Below are 26,716 nucleotides of genomic sequence, written 5' to 3' on the forward strand. Positions count from 1 at the left end.
AAATCCTGCCACTAATAACACAATGGATAAAACTTAAATGCACTGTGATAAGTAAAAAAAAATTAATAAAAATCAGATGGAAGATAAATTCTCTATGGTCTCACTTCTGTGTGGTATCTAATTCTATTCTGTGTTGTTTTTTTTGTTTGTTTGTTTGTTTGTTTGAGGGACCACTCTTGGCAGTGCTAAGAGCTTATTCCTAGCTCTGAGTTCAAGGCCTGACAGGCTCAGGGGGACCATATGCATTTAGCCGAATGCAAGGCAAATACCCTCCCTGCTATACTATCTTTCCTGCCTGTAATACTTTCCTTACTTCACAGAAAATGAGTACATGAATCATTGGCCTTGCAACCAGACCAACCTGGGTTCAATCCTCAACACCCCATAGGGTCCCCGAAGCACTCCAGGAGTAACTGTAAGTACAGAGGCAGAAGTAAAACCTGAGCACAGCTAGGTGCGATCCAAAACCAAAAACAAGAAAAAGAGTACATATTTGTAGTTACCAGAAACAGGGCGGGGAAAAGGAATTAAAGGAAGGTTGTTAAAGAGTATTGCATTAAATGACTTTAATTTCTTGAGTTTGTTTGTTTGTTTTTGTGGTTTTTGGATCACACCTGGCAGTGCTCAGGGGATACTCCTGGCTCCATGCTCAGAAATTGCTCCTGGCAGGCACCGGGACCATATGGGACGCCGGGGTTCAAACCGATGACCTTCTGCATGAAAGGCAAACGCCTTACCTCCATGCTATCTCTCCGGCCCCGACTTTAATTTCTTTATATTAAAATTACATAGCAATCAATTATCACAAATTAACTTTTATTGGTTTATTTTTTGATCATTATATTTCTCATTTCTGTAAGTTTTGTTGAAATAAATTTGTTATATGTCTGCTGAGGGGGCAGACTTGGGGTGAGAAGGAACCTGTGGACACTGGTGGAGAGGAGGGGACACTGACACTGAAGGTATTGGAACATTATATGCCTGAAATAACTGTATTATGAATGATTTTGTAAATATGTCTTAATAAAAATAGTAATAAAATGTAATGTAGAGGGCTGGAGAGATAGCACAGCGGTAGGGCGTTTGCCTTGCAAGCAAATGTTGGTTCGAATCCCAGTATCCCATATGGTCCCCTATGCCTGCCAGGAGCAATTTCTAAGCAGGAGTAACCCCTGAGCGCCACAGGGTGTGGCCTAAAAACCAAAAAAAAAAAAAAAAAAGTAATGTAGAACATCATAGCTATAGTTAATACAACTATAACATATATAAAGTATTAATAGAGTAAATATCGGGCCTGGTGAGATAGCACAGCGGTGTTTGCCTTGCAAGCAGCCGATCCAGCACCTAAGGTAGTTGGTTTGAATCCTGGCATCCCATCTCCAGCCCCAAGCCTTGCTCATTCTTGAAATTTTATCTCTATCTAATGCCAGCTATTAATTACAATTATTGCAGTAATCACAATATGTAAATCAAACCATATACCTTAAAGTTTCACAGTGATTGAGCCAGAGTGATAGCACAGCACGCAGGGCATCTGCCTTGCATGAAGCTAACTTGAATTTGATCCCTGGCATCCCATAGGGTCTCCCAACGCTGCCAGGAAAATGTTCTGAGCACAGAGCCAGGAGTAACCCGAGTGTCACTGAGTGTGGCCCAAAAACAAAAACAAAACAAAAAGATATACAATGATATCTATCAATCACTTCTTAATAAATCTGAAAATAAGTATTTGCTTTTCTCCATTATATCTTTAAGGTCAACTAATGAAAAGTGCAGGACCTAGTTTAGAGACTAAAGTACTATGAAAATGGGGGAAATGGGGCCCGGAGAGATAGCACAGCGGCGTTTGCCTTGCAAGCAGCCGATCCAGGACCAAAGGTGGTTGGTTCGAATCCCGGTGTCCCATATGGTCCCCTGTGCCTGCCAGGAGCTATTTCTGAGCACACAGCCAGGAGTAACCCCTGAGCACCGCCGGGTGTGACCCAAAAAAAAACAAAAAATAAAAAGAAAGAAAATGGGGAAAATGGCATTTCTGAATTGTCATTTACAACAGCTGAGATATGGTGTACAGGCCCAAGCTGTGGCTCATGAGAGAGCATATGCCTCCTATGTGTAAGGTCCTGAGTTCCGTCTCGGTATCACATATGTAACATTTTAGGAAACATTTTCATTCCAATTTCTGTATTAGTAAATGCCTCAATTACAATAATGACCCAAAGCCCAGAATATAGATCTGTAGAAGAGTTCATATTCCAAAGGCATAAGATCCTGGGCTCAATTTTCAGCTCTCCCTGAAAAATAAAGGTTTACAAAAATAGCTGACAGCAGAAAAAAAGGAGCACGAGGGCTGGAGCACATCTTTGAATTACCAAGCTTCCATCACCAGCACCACAAGTTTTCCTGAAACACAACCAGAAGCAATCTGCAAGCACTACAACAGGTGACAGCACTCAAAAAAAGAAAAAAATATATGAATCTCTTTTTATTTTTTACTTTATTTTATTTTATTTTATTTTTGGTTTTTGGGGAACACCCAGCGGTGCTCAGAGGTTACTCCTAGCTCGCTCAGAAATTGCTCCTGGAGGGCTGGAGAGATAGCACAGTGGTAGCGTGCTTGTTTTGCACGCTGCCAACCCTAGACAGACTCTGGGTTCGATTCCCGGCATTCCATATGGTCCCATGAGCCTGCTAGAAGTGACTTCTAAGCCCAGAGCCAGGAATAACCCCTGAGGGCCACCAGGTGTAACTCCCCCAAAAAATAAAAGAAAAAAAAAAAGAAATTGCTCCTGGCAGGCTCGGGGAACTATATGAGATGCTGGGGATCAAATCCAGGTCACCACATGCAAGGCTATCGCTCCAGCCCAAAAATATGAACCTTTCTGAGTTATAACTGAAATAGAAAGCTTTCAAAAGGCTCAAAAATACTGGGCATTTCAACTGTGTACTCCCTCTTCTACATTAGTGACTTAAAAAGTCAATGGACTACCCCAGTATCTCTCAGCCTTTTTCCAACAATGGCCCTTTTGACTTGGTTTCCTTCCTATGGGACCACTGTCCTTCCAATGGGGTCCCAAATATCATGCTATGAATCCTCATAGAGGATTCCCCTGGAATATCCAGGGGATCATATGCCCACCCAGTGAAAAATGGTAGTCTTAGCTCAGTGTTTCTTTTTTTATGGGGGGAGGGGTCCCACACCCAGCAGCGCTCAGGGATTTCTCCTGGCTCTATGCTCCAAAATCGCTCCTGGTAGGCTCGGGGGACCATATGGGATGCCGGGGTTCGAACCACCATCCTTCTGCATGCAAGGCAAATGCATGCTCTCCTCCATACTCTCTTTCTGGCCCCAGCTCAGTGTTTCCCAAAGCGGGGTTAACATATCAGGAAGGGGGGTGCTGGTATAATAGGGGACAATAAAAGCTTCTGGTGTACCTGGAGAGCTGAAAGGCACTTTATTTTTGCTTGTTTCAAGAAAATTTCGGACTGGAGAGATAGGATGGAGGTAGGGCGTTTGCCCTGAATGCAGAAGGATAGGGCGTTTGCCCTGAATGCAGAAGGACGGTGGTTTGAATCCCAGCATCCCATATGGTACCCCGAGCCTGCCAGAGTGATTTCTGAGCGTAGAGCCAGGAATAACCCCTGAGTGCTGCCAGGTGTGACACCCCCCAAAAAATAGATTTCGGGGTAAGGAAGTACATTTTGATTCTTTTTTTTGTTTTGTTTTTTTGTTTTTGGCCATTCTCCTGGTGGTATTCTGGGGACCATGCAATGCCAGAAATGGAACCTGGGTCTCTTTCATGCAAAGCCTGTGCTCAGCGTATTAAACTCTCTCTCCAAGCTTAGCTATTTCTTTTTTTCTAAAAGAGAGTGATAGATCCAACAAGTTTGTGAACCTCTGGTTTAGTCCAATTATATTTATATCCAAGCAAATATCCATCTATTCCTTAACTTCATACTTTCAGTTCTTTTCCTATTCCTGACTTTAAATAACATTTCTGGCATTTAATAAGAGCCCCACCCCAAACTAAATCTATGTAATAGTAATTCTATCTGAATTTTTTTTCAACCCTCAGTTTCCATAATGCCTCTTAAAGAAATGGTAAGCTGAAGGTATTAGGAAAAATAGTCATGAAATATGCTTATACATGGACAGACATGGAAAGTATCATAAGAGTGAAATGAGTCAGATGGGCATAAAATGATCACATTCATCTGCAGGATGTTAAAAAAAATAGTATGAGAATAAAACCCAAAGACAATAGAAATGAGTGGCAAGAAGACTGGTCCATGGTAGGAAGCTTGTCACAAATAGCAGGGGAGTACAATTAGGGCAGAGAAGGGATGACAATGATAGTTGAAAAATGATAAATCATACTGGACAAGAATTGGGTGCTGAAAAGAGGTAAAGTGATATACATGATATACATGATACTTTCATTAACAATATTGTAAATCACTGTGGAAAGAGAGAGAGAGAGAGAGAGAGAGAGAGAGAGAGAGAGAGAGAGAGAGAGAGAGAGAGAGAGAGAATCTACCATACAGCCATAGAGGCAGGAGTGGGGAAAGGGGACAAGAGGGAAACTGGGGCAATTGGTGGCAAAAAAAATGTACACTAGAAAAAGGATGGCTTTTGGAACACTGTATGACTGAAACTCAACAATCACCAGCTTTTTAACTCTTTATCTCATGGTGATTCAATTAAAAAAAAATCAAACTTGTAAACTTGACAAACATGCTCTGTCTTACAAAGGAGTAGTTTAGGGGCCACACACATAAAATAGCCAGGAAGGTGCTTACTTTACATGCAGCCAACCCAGGTTCAATCCCTGGTACCCCATACTGAGCATCAACAGGAGTGATCCCTGAGAACAAAGCCAGGATCTTGAGCCCTGGATGTAACCAAATAGGAAAAAAAAAAAAAAAAAAAAGAGTAGCTGCCCGGTGTTTTTATTTACTTAAAAACTGTAAAACTTGGGGTCGGCGAGGTGGCGCTAAAGATAAGGTGTCTGCCTTGCAAGCGCTAGCCAAGGAAGGACCGAGGTTCAATCCCCTGGTGTCCCATATGGTCCCCCCAAGCCAGGGACACTTTCTGAGCGCTTAGCCAGGAGTAACCCTTGAGCATCAAATGGGTGTGGCCTGAAAAACCAAAAAAAAAAAAAAAAAAAAAAAAAAACCTGTAAAACTTGGGCCAGAAAATAGTAGAGAGGTGAAGAAATTTGCCATGCCATGCATGCTAACAGCCCTTGGTTTGATCCTGCCAACTCATACGACTACTCTCCCAAGAATCACCAGAAATAATCAATCCCTGAGCACAGATCCACGAGTAAACCCCCAAACAAAATAGCAATAAAATAACTATAAAACCCACTTTCCTTGCACATACATACTCATGGTATGTATACATACTCATGGTACATAGTCATGGTGTCGACTTATTCCACAGGTTCAAGAAAAATCCCAGATCCCACACTTTGCCCTCTTATTCCCTACATGCCACTATCTTTTGAGTGTCACTTTTCTCTTCTATAATAGATACAATAAAGATGCCCTTTGACAACACAGCAACCATCTCTTTATTCATGAACGTGTAAAACGATCTAAGAAAAGCTCAAAGTCCTTTATTACGCATTAGGCCCTGACTCTTTCTGAAGTAGGCTGCTAATTAGGTGTCATTAGGATTTGTTTAATAGATGTAAGACCTGAGACATGGAACCATAATACCAGTTAATAGTTGACTTCGAAATCTAGTCTAGGCTTTCAACATTAGAAAAGGATATCCAGAAAGATATTGGGAGAAAACAGGCAAAACAAGAATTCACTCGCTTGAGTTCTTTTTGTTTGTTTGTTTGTTTTTGTTTTGCAATACTGAAGCTCAAAACTAGGTCAATTGCATGCAAGGCAATTGCCTATCTACTGCACTGTCTGCTGTCTGGCCCTCTGCCTGAGTTCTTTTTTTTTTTTTTTTTTTGAGTTCTTGATCAAGAAATGACATTAAGGTCAAAATCTCTAGTGTCACTGGCTTCCTCTTGTAGTACAGGAATGGGTGTGAAGATTGGAGATCCTGATGAACTTCTTTTTTTTTTTTTTTTTTTTTTTTTTTTGGTTTTTGGGCCACACCCTGTGACGCTCAGGGGTTACTCCTGGCCATGTGCTCAGAAGTCGCTCCTGGCTTGGGGGACCATATGGGACGCCGGGGGATCGAACCGCGGTCCTGTCCAAGGCTAGCGCAGGTAAGGCAGGCACCTTACCTCTTGCGCCACCGCCCGGCCCCCCTGATGAACTTCTAATGCCCTTCTTGCTTCCAGGAAAGTTCAGGAATCTTATTGCAGGTACAGAAGTCAAATGTCATTTCACAGCAAATATAGCTGTTCCCTAGAAACCTTTCCTCACAAATTCAACAAACAGAAGCAAAGTGATAGGCACTACCAACAAGTACACAGTTCTGAAAAAACCGCCATGAAGGTAACTCTGGCTTCCTTGTTTGTTTGTTTGCTTGTTTGTTTGTTTGGGCACCACACCTGGCTGTGCTCAGAGTTTACTCCTGGTTCAGCTAAGGGATAAAATTTTGGAATGGGGTCTGTATGGTGCAGGTATCAAACCCGGGTCAGTCGCATGCAAGGCAAATGCCTTGTCCACTGTACTTTCTCTCCCAGAGTACTCGGGCTTTCAAAGGGGTCTCAGCAGGAACAGCTAAAGAACTTGGTGTCACAGCTTATACCAAAGGGATACTCTTGTTCTAAAGGGCCAAAAAGAGGAAAATGAAATATTATGTATATAGAATGTGGCACAGCTAGTGAGTTTTCCAAATCACTATTTTGAGTCCTCCTGACATGATTTAACAGAAGACAGACATCATTTATTTCAGGGTAGTATTTTGAGAACTAAGTTCCAAGGAAATTATTTCCAAATGGGGGAGAAGAAAGTAGCACTTTATAAAGTATAATAAATATATTATTATTATAATTTATAAAATATAAATATAATAAAGAAAAGGAAACAATCCCAGATATCCATTTACTGGGGAGTGCTTCAGAATATCTTAACTTCTAAACATACTAGCTATTTTAAATTTATAATTAGGGCAGGATGCTTGCTTTGCACATGGCTGACCTGGGTTCAATCTCCACCTTCTCAAGTGATTCTCCAAGCATCGGCAGGAGTGATCCCTGAGTACAGAGGCAGGAGTAAACTCTGAGAAGAGCCTCATGTGCTCCCCCAAAGTTACCTGAAGAAAGTTATAAGTTATGTACTAATTTATTTACTAACTTACTAATTTATTTACTAATCATAACTTCATAAAGTAATTGTAAATTTAAATGTAGAGAGAAATTTATGTCACAAATCTCCCTCAAACTGATGGTGAAGGCACAACAGTTCTGTGCTTTGGTGCTACTCAGCCGATTGTGCCACCTGAGCACTAAAATTATACCCAGCAGTGCTCAAAAGGCCATGCAGGATCAGGGGTCCAACCCTTGTGCTTCACACATGCACTTTGAGCAATATCCCCAGTTCAAAGTTTCATAGAAGGCTGAAAAGATTATTTTAAGTAAAATAACGAAGATGACTAATAGTTCTCTCTAGAATGGTTTTGACTTTACTTTTAATTGTTTCTTTATAGGGTTGGAAAGACAGTACGGGGAGTTAAGCCTACTGCCATGCACACAGCTGACCCAATTCAATCCCATGGATCACACATGGTCCTTGAGCCCTGCCTGGGGTCACTTATGAGCACAGAGACAGGAACAGTCCCAGAGTATAGCAAATTAGGCCCCGAAAGCCAAAATAAATAAATAACTTCTCTTTAGACTTTATTATTCGGTGCATTTTGAGCAAACACTATAAAAACTTAGGGCTTATTTTTAATATAATATGCAATAAAAAGGAAATAAATAAAACTCTACAAACACAATTTATTTTAGTTTTTGGTCCTTATCTAGTGGTACTAAGGCTACTCTTAGCTCTGCAGTAGTCTCTCTGGCAATACTCAGACCATAAAGTGCTGGAGATCAAACCTGGGCCTTCCACATGCAAAACATGCTCTTAGTCTGTTGAGCTACTGTCCTGACCCAAAAAAATAGTTTGTTTGTTATTAATGATGGTAGAGAAAATTCAAGGAACACACTAAATGTTAGTGAATGTCAGAAATGTCTTGTTGATCTGGAGGAGATAGGATAGTGTATCACAAGCTCTGAGCCCCAAAACCACATTTCACACATACCAGAACCTTGTAATGAGAAGTATTTAATGCAATACTTCTATAACACTTAAAATATGGAACATAATTGACAATCCTTTAAAAATGTGCAAAACATTCATATTTAAATTTATATTTCTAACAACCTTTAAAACTCAGTTAAAATGCATTTCTGTTTTCTGCACAGTTATTGGGCCAAGAATTTTTTTTCACCAAAAGCAGGAAACAAAAATAACCGCAATGGTAAAAAAAAAAAAAAAAAAAAAAAACTAATTTTACTGCATACTTAAGAGTATATATCAGAAAAATAAGCCTTGAAATCACTCCTTCATAGGAACAAAACCCACAAATTTCATTTCCAAGGTGTGGTTATCCCACAAGTTGTGGTTGAAACATCATACTGGGGAAAATGAGGACATAAGAGTTTCTAAGAGCTTAGTAAATAAAATGTTTTGTCAGATCTCTATACAAGATAAAGAGTTAGCATTTTTCCTAGTAAATCAGGCTTAGAATTTCACCAATTAAAAAAAAAAGAATTTAAAAGAAGTAGGATATGTGACAAGGAATTTTGTGTTATAAGTGTCTCATAATATCTGACAATTTTTAACCCATCATTTTGATATTGTGGCTAAGCTTTCAAAAGCTATATCCTTAAAAATTATCTGACACATAGTTACAAAGTGCAGAAATCTAAACAGAGGTCTTCCTCCTTTAAAAGCATAAAAGCAAAATAAGAAGCTTGCCTTGCATGCTGCCAACAAAAGTTTGATTCTTGATATCTATATAGTCCCCTGGGCCCACCAGGAGTTATCACTGAGTAACACCAGAGCATTGCAGGATATGGCCCCAAAACAAACAAACAAACAAACAAAAAACCCACATAAATTTGTGAGCTGGAGAGATAGTTCAACTGGACTTAGCACATGCCTCAACATGCATACAATTCCCAAGAACCAGTAGGAATGAAACCTAGAGCACACAGCCAGGAATAGCCCTACAGCGCTGCTCTACAGACAAATAATAATAAGTATTGTTATTAATAATAAATAAAAACATAAAATGTGTGGCCTGGGAAAATGGTTTGGTTGAAGAGCAACTGCTTCAAATGAAGATTGAGCTTGATCTTCAAAAACACCAACACCCCCCCCCCCCACACACACACACATGGAATAGCTCAATAATAAAAGTGCCTGTCTCACAAGTGTGAAGCTATGAGTTCAACTCCCAGTGCCTCCACAAAGTCCCAGCTCTTTGCCTGGGACTCCCAATACTCCATCAGTGGGGAAAAAAAGAGAGAGAGAAAGAGAGAGAAAAGAGAGTAGGGAAAGAAAGAGAAGAAAAGGGAGGAAAGGAAGAAAAGGAGAGGAAAATGAGAAAAGGAGAAAGGAAAAGTAGACTCAACATTCACCATACTGGACATCTAATCAGTATATAGTTCTCTCCCTCCACAAAAACTCACACCTTCCTAACCATTGCTCGGTGCTAGAATTACTGCCTTGCAAGTGTGAAACCATTGTTCTAGACCTGGCACTGTCCTACGCACAATAAAAGTGGTACTGCTATTTGGAATCCACAACCACATCAATATGTGCAATGCTGACATATCACAATCAAGTGTATGTGAGCACTGCTGTTGAGCATCACAACCTCAGCCAGCACCAGACCATATGCAATGCATGATCATCATACCAACAACAAAAAGGGAAGGGCAATATGTGGGCCTGGGAGAAAGCTCTCGGGCTAGTGCATATGCTTTGCATGTGGGAGGCCTAGATTCAATCCCAAGTGCAAGTGATCCTCTGAGCACTAATGGGAAAACCATTGAGCATATATTGAGAATAAACCCTCAAGTACCAAGTATGAAAAGGAAGAGGATTTCTTTTTTAAAGAGAATCACTGAAGTCAAAGAGATAGTACAGTGGGTAGGGTATTTGCCTTGTATGCAGTAGACTTAAGTTTGATCCCCAGCATCCCAAATGGTCCCCTGAGACTGCCAGGAATGATTCCTAAGTGTAGAGCCAGCAGTAGTTCATGAGCACTACCAGGTCACTACCAGGTATAGCCTGAAAAACTAACAAAATAGAAAATAGAGAGAAGAGAATAGGGGTATTGCCTTGTAGGCAACAGACCCTGGTTTGATTCTGGGCATCATATATGATCAACTAACTTCCCCAGCCCTTCGTGTCCCCCTCTAGCGAGCAAGTAAAGCCAAACCTCTCCAGTGCATCCACTGTCTGCTGGGCTTCGCCACCATCCTCTTGTTGGCATTTTCTGTGCAGATAAGACAGTCTGGAAACAAAGCCAAGCTGCTGTGGGGAAGGCCCAGGAATGGAACGTGGCACCCACAGGAAGGGAGCATGAGGAATGACTCAGCAGGCAAGAAGGATTGGAAGGATAGACTGCTCAGTCCTCTGAAACAGGAACTGCACAATGCCTGAAGGTCAAGAGCTGGGTGATAGAAAAAGAGAATGAAGAGGAAAAGCCTCACGGGGAAACAATGGTAAGTCCCAATGAGGCAGCACGGCAAAGTCCTCCTGGACATAAAATATGAGGCTTCCTGAATGCTAGTAGAAGGTTGCTGTGCTGAGGCCTCAGAAACAGAGGAGTCCTCCTAGATCAGCTTAACAGGAGAAGCAGAAAGGATTGTGTGAGCAGTAACCTCTGTACCTCTCAAGGGAGGGTTACACACAAATTTTGTCTCCCAGGCTCAGTAGAATCCCATGGAAATGGATAGATATTCAGGACTGTGAGAAGGAATCTGAGGTCCAGACTGCATTCAGGAACAAAATATACCCAAACTGGCTAGAAAAGGTTTCATTATTATGGCAGAGCGGGGAGAGAGGGTCATGCCTGGACGAGCTCAGAACTTACTCCTGGCTCCATGCTCAGAGATCATTGTGCTTGGGGCCGGAGAGATTGCATTGAGATAGGATGTTTGCCTTGCTGGCAGAAGGACTGTAGTTCGAATTCCGGCATTCCATCTGGTCCCCTGAGACTGCCAGGAGTGATTTCAGAGCATAGAGCCAGGAGTAACCCCTGAGTGCTGCTGGGTGTGACCCCCCCCCCCCAAAAAAAAAAGCACAAACAGAGATCACTGTGTTTGGAGGGAACTATATGTAATATTAGGGTTTGAACCTGGGTCAATCAGATGTAAGTGTCCTACCCATTGTACTATCACTCGGGCCCAAACAAAAGGTTTGTACAGTGAGACTAGGAGATAGCCCAAAGGGCTGGAGCACATGTTTTGCATGTGGAAATCCCGGATTCCATTCTGTTACTGCATAGTCCCCCACGCACTGCAGAGAAAAACACCAAAGAACTGAGTCAGGAGTAACCCCTGAGCATTACCAGGTGTGAGTCAGAAGAAGAGGAAAGAAGAAAGGTTGGTGTATAGTATGAAAAGACAGCACACTGCCAAAACCAAACCAGGCCAGTCTATTGAAAAGGAATTTATAGTCCAGGACTAGAAAGAGAACATTGGACAAGGTACCTGTCTTCCATGAGTCTGGGGCAAAAAATAAATTGTAAATGAAAAACTGGAGGCCAGAGAGATGGTACAGTACGTAGGACATTTTCCTTATACTCAGCCAACCTAGGTCCAATCCCTGGAATCCCATATAGTCCTACAAACCCGCAAGAAACAATTCCTGAAACCACCCAGCATAGCCTAAAAATTTTTTTTAAATATCTAATGAGGGGCTGGAGAGATAGCACAGCAGTAGGGCATTTGCCTTGCAAGCAGCCGACCCAGGACCAATGGTGGTTCAAATCCCGGCATCTCACATGGTCCCCTGAGTCTGCCATGTGTGATTTCTGAGCACAGAGCCAGGAGTAACCCCTGAGTGCTGCCAGGTGTGGCCCAACAAACAAACAAACAAATCTAATGAAATAATGTATATACTGAAACTACAGAGTACAGAGGTTAAGACACTGTCTTACACATGACTAGCCTTAGCTCAATCCCTGGCATCTCATATGGTCCTCAAGTTCCACTAGAAATATTCAATGAACACAAGGCGAGAAGTAACCCCTAAGCATAGAGCAAGGAGTTATCCCTGAGCTAAGTGAAGCCCTAAATCCAAATTTAAATAAATAAATAAATAAATAAATAAATAAATAAATAAAATAACTGTGCTAGAGTGATAGTAAAGAGGCCTGGGCATTTGCCTTGCACATAGCCAACCTGGGTTCAATTCCCGGCACCCCATGTGGGCCTGCAGAGCTCACCAGGAGTGATCCCTGAGCATAGAGCCAGTATTAAACCCTGAGCACCACCATGTGTAATACACCCCCCCCAAAAAAGGAAAGAAAAAGAAACGTATATACTACACATGATAGAATAGAAACATCTACTCTCTCTTTGTCTCTGTCTGTCTGTCTGTCTCTCTCCACTTCTAAAAGCTCAGTAAAATAAAATTAAGAGTTTTGCTCTGTTGCCACTATTGTTTTTAAATTATAAACCTACACCTGTGAGGAAAATGAAAGAAACCATTTTGGGGGATAGAGAAGCAAGAAACAGCTGGATCTATACTCTAGAATTTCCGAAATGCTAAAAAACTTAAAAGCTGCTTGGAAAGTGGTATAGCTGGATCATGTGGGAGCCCAATTTCCAGTTTTTTGCATATGGTTTTCCATAAGGGCTGGACTAGATGACATTCCCACCAGCAGTGAATAGGAGTTCCTTTCTCTCCACATCCCCGCCAGCATTGATTGTTCTTGTTCTTTGTGATGTGTGCCAGTCTCTGTGGTGTGAGATGTTACCTCATCATTGTTTTGATTTTCATCTCCCTAATGGTTAGTGATGTGGAGCATTTTTCATGTATCCATTTCATGTGGCCATTTGTGTTTCTTCTTTGACGAAGAGTCTATTCATTTCTCCCCCCACCCTTTTTTTTGATGGGTTAAATGTTTTTTTCTTGTCAAGTCCAATCAATATCTTGTATATTTTCTATATTAACCCTTATCTGATGAAATTTGGGTGAAAAATCCCTTTCTTGCACCTATATTCATTGCAGTGCTATTAACAATAGCCAGACTCTGGAAACAACCAAAATGCCCTTGAACAGATGAATGACTAAAGAAACTGGTACATATACACAATGGAATATTATGCAACCGTCAGGAAAGATGAAGTCATGAAATTCTCCTATACACGGATGTACATGGAATCTATTATGCTGAGTGAAATAGGTCAGAAGGTGAGAGATAGAGAATAGTCTCACAGACCTATGGGTTTTAAGAAAAATTAAGGACAGGGGCCGGGCGGTGGCGCTAAAGGTAAGGTGCCTGCCTTACCTGCGCTAGCCTAGGACGGACCGCAGTTCGATCCCCCAGCGTCCCATATGGTCCCCCAAGCCAGGAGCGACTTCTGAGCGCATAGCCAGGAGTAACCCCTGAGCGTCACCGGGTGTGGCCCAAAAAAAAAAAAAAGAAAGAAAGAAAGAAAAATTAAGGACAATATTGTAATAATGCCCAGAAACAATAGAGATGAGGACCAGAAGGACTGGCTCACAATATGAAGCTCACCACAAAGAATGTGAGTGCAGTTAGGAAAATATGATGACAATCTTGATAAGTGAGAGAAGTAAAATGCCTATCTCAAAAACAGGCAGGGATTGTGAGGGGGGGCACTGGTTGTGAGAATGTTGCACTGGTGAAGTGGGGTGTTCTGTTTATGACTGAAACCCAACTACAATCATGCTTGTAATCATGGTGCTTAAATAAAGATTTTATTTAAAAAAGAAAAAAAAGCTGTTTGAAGCCTCTGCAGGGAGAGAGATAGGTTAAAAGTTCTTTTGAAAGTAGGTAGAGGGCTGGAAGAAGGACTCAATGGGCTGAAGAACATACTTTGCATGCAGGAGGCTCAGGTTCTATTGCCAGCACTGCATGGTCCCCTGAGCTTGGAGCCAGGAATGACCCTGGAACATTTCTGGATGTGGCTCCAAAACAAACAGAAAAGGCAGGTGGAATCCCAGATCCCTTTAAGCAATTAGGTTATTGCTCCCCTCACCAGCAAAAAAAAAAAAAAACACCTGGCACATCTTAGCCCACACCCAAAAGGGTAAAAGAGAAGGTCTCTAGATTGAGTTACATCAAGCACAGCTCTGGTGTTTTGCTGAAAACACTGGGAAAGAGTGAAAAGAAATGTGAATATCAAACGCTCAGATTCCAGCTTCTCCTCCTTTCAGCTCTCAGCTCACTGGCAAATGCTCTCTGTTGACCTCTAAGATCAAGATTAGTTAGAGGACCCATAGCTAGAGCAATTGTTCAGAGGGTAGGACATTTATCTTGCTCATGGCTAACCTGGATTCAATCCCTGGCAGCCCATATGGTTCCCTGAGCACCACCAGGAATAATTCCTGAGTACAGAGCCAGGAGTAACCACTTAGCATTGCTGAGTGTGCTTCCTACCCACCCACCCCAAAATAAAGATTAAAGAAACCTTTCTGAAGACTATTGCCAGTCCACAAGGAGATGACAGAGGTTCACCAAACAAGAGACCCAACCAGTAAAATTCCCATTCAAGACACCTGCCCCTCCAGCTTTGTAATCACTCACTAAAATATAACAGAGAGCCAAGAGTAATAGCAATAGCAGGAAAATTTGTAATATGAAAGAAACCTAAACAAATTCATTGAATGGGAAAATTTGGGGAAATTAAGAAGGAAAAAATCTCCCTGTACTGCCTCACCAAAAACATAAAGGAGACAAGGAGATAGCTCAAAGGAATGGAATGTGTGCTTTGCATGTGGGAGTGCTGGACTTGATCCCAAGTATCACATGGTTCCCCAAACATTGATCCAAGAGTAACCCCAAACACCAGTAGGGGTGGCCCAACAACCAAAGAAAATAATCATTAGGTTTGTAAAGTAAATAAGAGAAGATACTAAGCATAAAACAAAAGCAAGAAAGAAATTGATTTACATACATACTAATGCATGTTTAGATATTCAGAAACAAGACAAGTTCTTTCCATTTAAAACATGAAAAATATTTAATCATAAAGAACTCAGGGGGCAGAGAGATAGTAAATGGATAAAGCACTTGCCTGGCATGTAACCAACCCAACCCCCAATACCCCCATGTGGTTGTTCCCTGAAGCACCACCTGAAGTGATTTCCTGAATGCAGAGTGAGAAGTAACCCCTAAGCATTGGGGCATAAACCAAAACAAAACAAAACAAATGTTAAAGCTTTAAAAAAAAGTAGATAATATAATTGAGAAAATTGGGACTGGAGAGATAGTACAGTCGGTAAGGCTTTTGCCTTGCATGTAGTGGACCCAAGTTCAATCCCCAGCCCTTCATATGGTCCCTTGAGCCCTGCCAGGAGTACAGAATCAGGAGTAAGTCTTGAGCACTGATAAGTGTGACCCAAAACCAACAAAATAAAACAAAATTGAGAAAATCTCCCTAGATGTAGAAGAAAATCATAAACCTAGTCCAAAATATCTATTTATCTAAACAAATGACATCACAAAAATACAGGAGAGAATTACCCAAGAGATAACTCAAGAAAATACCTCAAACTGGAAGGCTTTCCAGATTTCAAGAGTCCAACACATTGGACAGAAACAAACCCATCCACGGGGACACATTATGACATTTCATGATGATGAAGGCCAAGAAAAAGCTCTAACCTTCCAGGAAGAAGCATGTTAACTAGACTCAGATTCCAGAACAAACTGAGGAGTCAGAACAGTTCTGAACCACAAAGAAAAAAGGAGGAAACAATGTCTTCACATTTTCCACCCTAGAATCCCATAGTCAGTTGAACAATTAACTGCAGACATAGCTATTTTCAGGCAGTAACAGTCTTCAAAAAATAAAGCATCCCGGGGCCCAGAGAGATAGCACAGCGGTGTTTGCCTCGCAAGCAGCCAATCCAGGACCAAAGGTGGTTGGTTCGAATCCCGGTGTCCCATATGGTCCCCCGTGCCTGCCAGGAGCTATTTCTGAGCAGATAGCCAGGAGTAATCCCTGAGCACCGCCGGGTGTGACCACCACCCCCCAAAAAAAAAAAAAAAACAAAAAAATAAAAAATAAAAAAATAAAGCATCCCATGTATCTTTTGCTGAGAAGTGCCCTGAGGTGCTCAACCAAACAAGGTGGGAAAGAAAAGGCTTGTACTGCAGGAAATAGGTGAGGTAATACAGGACAGAGGTGATGGGGTCCCTGGAGGGAGAAGTCCTATAGTTACCATCCATATTGCATGTCTAGAGGGCAACTAATCCCAATTCGAACAAACCAGGAAGATGTGATTTATTCCTCCTGGTGAAGTTAAAAAACAAAAACAAAAGCAGACAGAATAGCTGATGCCGCTGAGAGAAGATCTGGAAAGCCGGTGGACAATTTTAAGCTGATGTCCCAAGAAACATCTGGAAAGTTGGCTTGCCTTGCATGCTGCCTACTTGGTTTCCATCCCTAGCACCGCCTAGCATATAGTCTCCAGAGTACTGCCAGCCATAATCCCTTGGTAGAGAGGCAGGAGTAGTAAACCATGAGTATTACAGGGTGTGGTCCAAAGAAAAAGAGCTTTAAATTAAATTAATGATGAGCCACAGAACTAAGCCAATGGGGACTAAGGGTAGGCTTCCAGGTAGAGCCCATGCCTCATACATGTAAGGCCCTGGAGGCCCTGGATTTGATTCCTGACTCACATTACACACTGACAATCACCCCTAAAAAAATAAACCAAAGCAATTTTAACCCCATAGAAAATAAAAGCAAAAAATTGTCCTTGATTTCAATATGAATACTGACCTAAACAAAATTACTTTTTTTGGGGGGGTGGCCACAACTCATGATACTCAGGGGTTATTCCCAATTCTGTGTTCTGTGCTCACTGGACCTTGTGTTTCCAGAGATCAAACTGGGGTCAACCACCTGCAAGGCAAGAGCCTTAACCCCAATACTATTTCTCTGATCTCAAAATTCCTTTTAACTATAACACTAATAGAAAAACAGGGAAACCTACTAATTAAAGAACACTGTTCTTCCAGACTTTCAAATCTAACTATACTTTGGAGCTTTAAATAATGGCCTAGAATCTTTCCAGTTCTATTTGCTGGCACAGTATACTATGAAAGAAGCTGTTAAAAAAAAAAAAAGTGATGCAGTTAGGGAAATAACTACACTAACAACTATCATGACAATCTTAATGAGTGAGAGAAGTAGAATGCCTGTCTCAAATACAGGCAAGGGTTGGGAAGTGGGGGGAATTGGTGGTGGGAATGTTGCACTTGGTGAAGTGGGGTATCTGTGACTCAAACCCAACTACAATCATGCTTGTAATCATGGTGCTTAAATAAAGATTTTATTACAAAAAGAAAAGAAAAGAAACCTAAAGCACTTAACTAGCATTCTTTAAAAAAAAAAAAAAGTGCTGTCATTTTTCAGTTCTATTTTGAACGTTAATTCAAAGGGTTTTTCCCTAAGCCTTTTTTGCCTGTGTCTCCCATTATATTTTCTATGACTTAAAATCAGGAAATCTTATTTTGCATCCATGTACTTTGCATGGATTTTGCAACCAAGCTAAATGTAAGAAGGATAATTTAAAATTATTTAATGAATAAATGTATAAATTAACAGATGCTATTTTTTAATCCTTCTCTACCTAATGTCTAACAGGCAACAAACACTAAAGTAATACTATATACAGACATCAAATAAGTAGAAAAGCCATGGTTGTGTTGGGGCTTAAAGGAAAATATGAGTAAGGTTCTCATCTTCCAGTGAAAAGTCAACAAAAAATACTTCCAACTAAAAAAACTCAAGAAGTATCAACTTGCAAACAATAAATACCATAATAACACACTCCAAGAATTTCAAGTGGCTGTTTCTGGTGAGAGAAAAATGTGACTTGGATGAAAGATTAAAATTTAAAAACCACAATAAACCAAAGAAAAACATGCTTTTTTATGCTCATATATGTTTATGTGTCATTCCTTTTCTGTTTCCCTAATAACAATTTATTTTTAAAAAATAGCATTTCTGTTTCCTCTTAACAGTTAATATATATTCCTACATTTAAATCACAATAAACATGGTCATATGAATGTGGAACTGTCACATATTCTGGGAAAGTTAATAATAAATTGTAAATAATCCAGTCCAAGGAAGTCAGGGTGAGCCAGACAGAAACCATGTGAAGTGTGGGGTGGAGGCCTCTCCTCGGCGGTTCCTTTCAACAAAGTTATTCTCATGGCATAATCTCATGCTCAAAGGTCTTTGTATAATGACAAGTGATCATGGGTTAATGTCACTGCTTTTAAGGGGGGGGCCGAGGGTCACACCTAGAGGTGCACGGGGCCATTCCTAGCTCTGTGCTCAGAAGTGATTCTGAGCAATGAACCAGGCTGGTCAGCATGCAAGGCAAGCACCTCACCTCCTATACTACATACAGAGTTGGCTCTTTTCTACCAAGCAAATGCCCATTTTACAACACTACTCCCATCAAAGCAGCAGATGCCAGAGAACACTGACCTAGTCTCCATTTGGCCTAGAGAGAGAGAAATAAGAATAAGAAATAGTGCTTTGGTTAAGCATTGCTGTGATCAATAGGTATTTCCTGAGCATATGTAAGGGGCCCAGAGCAGGCTACAGGTCAACATCTCCTGCAACCCTAGAAACTAAGTCTCCCCTCCCTGAAGCAGCATGAGATAATCCACAATGGAGGCAAGTATGAATTCAGGGAGTGGCAGGGCAGGATGGAAGCCCAGGAGCTGCAAGAATGAGGGTGGGGAGGAAAGGCACCAACCAGATGGACCTGATGGAACCAGGTTCCTTTCGATGCCTGAGGTTCAGGCTGCCAGCACAATAGGTAATCAGAGGTTGGCAGTGGACCTGACATTCTTCCTCAAGCACAAAAGTGGACCAGACACTGCTCATAGCCCTTTCAACTGCCCTATCAATAAATCAGGCTACAGGGAGGTAGAGATTGACATTCTCTGAGTTTTTCAACATGATTTGACTTTAAAAAATCATCTAGAATAGCCCCTGCCCTCAGGAAACTAGCCCAGTTGAAGACAGAACAATGCTCATGAAGAATAAATATACATAAGTCGTTCAGCATGTAAGAATCTTTCCTATTTGGGGACACGTAAAAATTCTAGCTCGACAACTACTTATGTGGGGCAAAGGTACTGTCACGTAGTGCACAGTCCTGATTTGCATGTTTACAACACTTGCCCTGAATGGTTCCACAAACCAAAATGCACACACACCCTTGTGGGAAGAATTCCAAGATCATTTACATGAATACCCAGCAGTCAGCATCCTGGGAAGTTAAGAGGAATAACATATTGATCAGATTGACTGGAGTATAGGACGCTCAGAGTATAGGACTCTGAACAGGAAGTCTGAACAGTACTTTCCAATACAACAAGATTATATGGGAGCAGCCCTCTTCTCCACCTAAATCATAGGAACTTATGAAATCTGAAGCCTATTAAATTCCGGGAAAACCATGATTTGAGTGTGTTTTCTTTCCCAAGTACCTCTAAGCTGAAATTTTAATTACTTCCTAAGAGAACAGTAAGCACTTACTGGAAAAAACACTGGGTAGCTACTCAAAAATGCCGGCCTTTTGGGGACAATCTTCAAACCAGCCTGGCACTCATACTCCTGGAGTTCCAAGTAACACTGTGTTCAAACTTTCTAGACAAATATTCAATAGAGGAGGCCCGGGGAGATAGCACAGTGGTTGGGCGTTTGCCTTGCACACAGCTGATCTAGTATGAATGGTGGTTCGAATCCCGCCATCCCATATGGTCCCCGGTGCTTGCTAGGAACGATGTCAGAGCACAGAGCTAGGAGGAACCCCTGAGCGCTGCTGGGTGTGACCCAAATACCAAAAATAAAAAAAAAATAAATAGAATATTCTCTGAGCTTTTATTCCTTGTTATTCTAAGTAACACCTCAGAATAACAATAGATGTGGCCTGTGTTCTAGAACTGGTAACACTGTGGTGTTTTTTTTTTCTGGGGGGGGGGGGGGGAAAGAATCCAATGAAATGGATATTTTAGGCTCCCAGGGTGAAGAGCTTAAATTTCCCAAATCAAAGTCCCCCTTTTTTTTTCTTCAAGATCGCTGTTTTTCCAGACTCAAAAGTAATTTCCCAGGGGCCGGAGAGATAGCATGGAGGTAAGGCGTTTGCCTTGCATGCAGAAGGACGGTGGTTCGAATCCCTGCATCCCATTGAGTCCCCCGAGAGCCTGCTAGGAGCGATTTCTGAACGTAGAGCCAGGAGGAACCCCTGAGCGCTGCCGGGAGTGACCCCCCAAAAAAAATAATAATAATTTCCCAGAAAGAAAAATGTAAAAGGGAGGCGACTGGGGTGAGGCCCTGGGGGGGGGGGGAGGGGGACACGTGCATTTGTGGAAAAGTCTGCGGAGAAGGATCCTGCCAAACTCTTGCTATCCAAACTGCAGCAGCCGGTGCAAAGAGGAGAGGCAAAGCGAACCCCGATCTGAACTTGAAGCGCCTAGGCCTGGGACAACCCGCGCAGCAACACCTGTCCCTTCCTCCTCCAAGGCCCAAGCAAACCCAGACAGTCCTTCACCTGGTTCAGCTCAACTAGGAAATTATAAACCTTCTGGTTCCACCAGGTCAGTCGTCCGTCACAAACCTCCCGGTGCCCAGCCGACTCCCCGCAACCCCGGCCCAAACTCACCCAGACTCAGGCGAGCTTACCTGGCTGGAGCGCGCAGCAGCGCCGAGCCCCGGACAGTGAGTGCCAAGTCCCACGGGTGCCGCCGCTGGCTGCGATAGCCGGAGCTCAGCCTCTAGTCTAGGCTGACCACGCCCCCGCAGGCGCCCCGCCCGCCCCCTGATTTGGGTGACCCCGCCCCCTAACCAGATAGCCCCGCCCCAACGCGTCGTTCCTATTCGCTCCGCCCCTCTGCTCTTGCGCTAGAACCCCGCCCGCTGGTTCCCACGGCCCTCCTGGACTAGAGCAGCTGTCTATCAAGGTGCGCTTAGTGGGCCGGACGCGCATGCGCCTTGGGAGTTCGCGGATGCAAACCTGGTTGCCTACCTATTCTGCCACCCCTAGCCACAAAATCCCGGAGAACTGTCACTGGTGGACTCCCAGTCCGTCCCCAAGAATCTTGGGCAGTGCCACCTGGGGGTGACTAGAGGTTGTGTCAGTCAAGGCCCCTTCTGCCTAAGGTACAGCAAGCAGGCCAGGGCCTGTGACTGGGTGCAAAGGAACGACTGTTCCAGAAAGAAATGACCGTGGTTATTGCGTGGCTGCTGTCTATATTGCTCTGGTGTTTTTCGAGTTTTTGTTTGATTTTTTTTTATCTTTTTTTTGTATTGTTATGTTTTTCTTCCTTTTCCCTCTCTGCTTTTAAACTGATAGATATAACCTCTAGAAGGACTCCTCCCATTTTTTGCTTGTTTGATTTTTGCCCCATTTTATTTTATTTTATTTCTCTTTCCTTCAAACAGAACCACACAACTTGAACCATCTTGTTTCGCCTCACAAATGGAGGGGGGAATAATGGAGGGTACCAAGACCGAACCGTCATATGAACATTAAGTAGAAATTTAAAAAATGATCAAACTTAAACAACAAATCCAAAGCCAACTACAACAGAATCGATACCCAATTTACAACATACTAGACACAGAGAGGACCACCTATACTAGCAGCCTGGGGGGCATAAAACGGGGATATGGGATGCTTGCTGGGAACAAGGGAGGAGGGAGGACAACATTGGTGGTGGGAACGTCCCTGGTTCAATATCACTATGTAACTAAAATATTACTGTGAAAGATTTGTAATCCACTTTGATTAAAATGAAAAAAAAAGAAAAGAAACACTCCTCAAGCACAAAAATAAAAATAAAAGAAATGACTTTTTTTCCTCTGTCAATTGAAGCATTAAAGCGTGACTGCTCTGTTTTCGAGAGTCAAGTGTATTCACTTTTAGTGAACTCAGTTCCTTCCTGCGTTGAAGAAAACAACACTGATGCAAGACGTACTGTGTGCCAACCACAACTGTTCTAAATATTTGATGTTAGCATTTAATGAAGGCTATATTATTGGAATTCCCTGCTTTAATGTATGGTGCAAGGGAGGACAAAAGGTGTGAGGTCACCCAAGTAGTGTTACCCAACTAGTGAACTGAAAAACAGACATTCAAAACAGGGAGTTTGTCCCTTGCCTAGGATCATTGAACTCCTGAGTGATGTAGAGTGCTGGCCTGGTGAATCCAGGTCTCAGTGGGAAGGCCCCTAAAACAAAGCAACAAATCTAAGTTGTCTCTTGACAGTCAGCAGGAGGCTGTCAATAAAGTCTATACTTTAGTCAACAAAAGTCTAGACTAGTAGAATTTCACTAACATTCATGGAAGAATATAAAAACTGGACTCAGGATATGGTATATACTTTATAATTCCTATGAGGAAAATTAAATGGCTTTACTTTTTTTAAGCCAGCACAAAGTTGAGTCCTATGCAACTGAAAATTTTACTTGAAAAGATTTCTGCATCCAAGGAGATTTAAACAATACCATTACTGATTTCTTTATTTTAATAAAATTGAGATGCAGAGGGGCCTGAGTAGTGGCACTAGAGGCAAGGCATTTGCCTTGCAAGCGCTAGCCTAGGACTGATAGGGGTTCAAACCCCTGGCATCACATATGGTCCCCCAAGCCAGGAGTAACCCCTAAGCGTCAATGGGTATCACCCAAAAACAAAACAAAACAAATTGAGATGCAGAAGGAAAAGTACTGAAAGAAGAAGCCTCAATTTGTCCTTGCCAACTCTGTGAGCAGTCCCATTTTTGAAAGCCCTCATCCTACACTTTTTTTTTTTTTTTTTTTTGGGCCACACCGGGCGTTGCTCAGAGGTTACTCCTGGCTGTCTACTCAGAAATAGCTCCTGGCAGGCACGGGGGACCATACGGGACACCGGGATTCGAACCAACCACCTTTGGTCCTGGATCGGCTGCTTGCAAGGCAAACGCCGCTGTGCTATCTCTCCAGGCCCTCATCCTACACTTTTTAATATTCCTGCAATTTCCCAAGGACCATAGCATTCTGCCTCAGAGTTTAGGTTCACTAGAAAACTAAGATAATAGGCAATGTCTAGGCAAATGGCCAAACCCCAAGGATAAAGCCACCAGAATCACTTGGTAGTATCTTTATAATATTCTTATCAATTGACAGGGAATGCAGTCTCTTTTTTGGGGGGGGCCACACCCATTTGATGCCCAGGGGTTACTCCTGGCTAAGCGCTCAGAAATTGCCCCTGGCTTGGGGGGACCATATGAGACGCCGGGAGATCGAATCGCGGTCCTTCCTTGGCTAGCGCTTGCAAGACAAACACCTTACCTCTAGCGCCACCTCACCGGCCCCAAATGCAGAGTCTTTTAAAGCCTGTACAAAGACTTGGTTTTCCTATTAAATACATACATACATACATACATACATACATACATACATACACACACAGAGAGAGAGAGAGAGAGAGAGAGAGAGAGAGAGAGAGAGAGAGAGAGAGAGAGACTTAACTTTGTCCTGTGCTAAATTCCTCGACTTGGAGAGTTTTTTCTCCTTTCTTTTCTACTTTCCAATAAACTTTTCTATCTTCTAACTCTTAAATCTGAGCATCTGTATTGAAACCTGGGAATCACAGATCAACACAGAAACTGCCATCACCAGTCCTGTACCAATATGTACCAATATTTCTTAGATTCAGAAACTCCTTTCTTACAGGATCTGCTCCCCCAAAATGTGTGTATTTAAGTAAGTAATATCAGCTTAGCCAAAGTGTCAGCTCCTAAAGAAAAAGCACTGCCAGGCTGGAGTGTTAACACAATGGGTTAACACATTTGCCTTGCATGTGGTTGATTGGATTTGATCCCCAATATCCCATGTGGTCCACTGAGCCTTTCAGGAGTAATTTCTGAGTGAAAAGCCAAGAGTTATCCCTGAGTGCTGCCATGTGTGATCAAAAAATAAAATAATAATAATAATAATAATAATAATAATAATAATAATAATTAAAAAATAAACATGGGACTGGAGAGATAGCATGGAGTTAGGTCATTTGCCTTGCATGCAGAAGGTCAGTAGTTCGAATCCCAGCATCCCATTGGGTTCCCCGAGAGCCTGCCAGGAGTGATTTCTGAGTATAGAGCCAGGAGTACCCGTGAGCACTGATGGGTGTAACCCAAAAACCAAAAAAATAAAAATAAATAAATAAACAGAAAAGTAGCTGCCTCTTTGAAACTTGCTAACAGTTATCACATAGTCCAGAAGAAGACACTTGGAATCAACCTGGAAGATTTATATAAAGTGGCGATTGTTTGCATGTGTAGTTTCTACACTGTTTTTGTAAATCTATTATGGCTTCCTGTTGTAACAAACATTTTCTCCTACTTAAAATTGAATTGGGGGGCTGGCGAGGTGGCGCTAGAGGTAAGGAGTCTGCCTTGCAAGCACTAGCTAAGGAAGGACCGCGGTTCGATCCCCTGGCATCCCATATGGTCCCCCAAGCCAGAGGCAATTTCTGAGCACTTAGCCAGGAGTAACCCCTGAGCATCAAACGGGTGTGGCCCAAAAAAAAACAAAAAAAATTTGAATTGGTGTCTGGAGACATAATACAGGAGTTTAGGCTTTTGCCTTGCATGTAGATCATGAGGATCTGATCCCCAGCACAGCATATGATCCTCTGAGCACTGCTAGAAATGATCCCAGAGCACAAAGCCAGGAGTAAGCCCTGAGCATAAGGCCAAAAGCTAAATGAAACAAAAGTTAAAAAATAGAAATAAAGGCCACCCTAGAAGAATCCTATGTGCTGAATGAATAGATGATGAATGAATATGAATGAATACTGATGATAATAAGGAAACTAACATAGCAAACGTATTTATTTATACTTATTGTATGAACATGACTTCATCATCTTCGTATGTGACCTTTCCATCACACGAAAGAAAGTAGTTTGAAACTATAAAGAAGGAAGAACAGAGTTTTAAATGCTAGCTACAAAATCATATGCTTGGGAAGAGTTGCTCAGTGGATTAAAAAAGTCCTATATATAAACAAATGTTTGTGAGATCACCATTAAGAATTGTATGGGGGCCAGAGAGATAGCACAGCGGCGTTTTCCTTGCAAGCAGCCGATCCAGGACCAAAGGTGGTTGGTTCAAATCCCGGTGTCCCATATGGTCCCCCGTGCCTGCCAGGAGCTATTTCTGAGCAGACAGCCAGGAGTAACCCCTGAGCACCGCCGGGTGTGGCCCAAAAAACAAATAAACAAACAAAAGAATTATATAAAAATCTTTAAACAAAATACATCTGAGAGTGTGAAAGTGTGGAATGTCATGTGAGCACCATAAAAGACAAGTCCTGGTGACCCTCAAACACCTTTTTTTTTTTCTGTTATTGATTTTTTAGTCTGTTAGGGTTTTGTTGTTGTTGTTGTTGTTGCTTTTTGTTTGTTTGTTTTTTGATTTTTGGGTCACACCCGGCAGCACTCAGGGGTTACTCCTGGCTCTATGCTCAGAAATCACTCCTGGCAGACTCAGGAGACCATATGGGATACGGGATTCGAACCACCATTTTTCTGCATGAAAGGCAAATGCCTTACCTCCATGCTATCTCTCCAGCCCAATCAAATACCTTACCGTGTACCAGACTGAGCTCAACTGACAGCATCCCTCTAGAAAAACAGTGTGGAATGTCAGGCTGTCATAAAAAATTGTAGTTTAAAAATATTTTAAAAAATAGTAGTGTGAAGAAAAGCTTATGAATACTAAATGAGACAAAGTAGAACACAAGGCCTTAGGTATTTCATGATTATATCTAAATATAAGTGTGTGGAGAATAAGAATTATTACTAAAGGGATAGTGTAGGACTTTGGTGCTAGTCTTGCATGTGCCAGCAGTGTATCAAATGGCCTGAGCACTTCCAAGGGTCATTCCTGAGCAAAGAGCCTAAAAGAGGACCTGAGTCACCCGAAATCCCCACCTTAAAATAAAAATAAAAAAATTAAAATTATGTAGGTCTTCTCTGTTTTTATAATTGTTGGGTTTCAGGGTGAGGGTTGGAGGGTGCACATGCAGCAGTGCTCAGGGCTATTCTTAGTCCAATGCTGAATTGAATTGAGGTGACCCATAGAAATGTTTAGCAAATCATGAGGTGGCAGGGATCACACCCAGTCTCCCATATAAACAGCATGAGCTCCAGCCCTTTTGACTATACCCCAGGCACACCAGGCTGTTTTAAGAATTAAAATTAGGGGCCAGTGAGGTGGCGCTAGAGGTAAGGTGTTTGCCTTGCAAGCGCTAGCCATGGAAGGACCGCTGTTCGATCCCCCCGGCGTCCCATATGGTCCCCCAAGCCAGGGGCAATTCCTGAGCGCTTAGCCAGGAGTAACCCCTGAGCATCAAACGGGTGTGGCCCGAAAAACCAAAAGAAAAAGAAAAGGAAAGGAAAAAAAGAAATGTGAAAGAGAAGAAAGAAGAAATCTGTGCCCATAAACATTAGAAATAGGAGCGTGGGCAACTCC

General features: G+C 42.1%; 1 protein-coding gene across 1 annotated transcript in view; it reads right to left on the reverse strand.

Annotated features, from left to right (window-relative positions):
* Nucleotides 1-20,941, reverse strand: part of TEC (tec protein tyrosine kinase) — a 143,412-nt gene extending 122,471 nt beyond the window's left edge. Inside the window, exon 1 of the mRNA XM_049790210.1 lies at nucleotides 20,886-20,941. The gene's annotated coding sequence lies outside the window, so the exon portion shown is untranslated. The remainder of the gene's footprint in view (nucleotides 1-20,885) is intronic.
* Between the last annotated feature and the right edge of the window lie 5,775 nt (nucleotides 20,942-26,716).

This window comes from Suncus etruscus, chromosome 16 (assembly GCF_024139225.1).
Source record: "Suncus etruscus isolate mSunEtr1 chromosome 16, mSunEtr1.pri.cur, whole genome shotgun sequence".
NCBI classification, from domain to species: Eukaryota; Metazoa; Chordata; class Mammalia; order Eulipotyphla; family Soricidae; genus Suncus; species Suncus etruscus.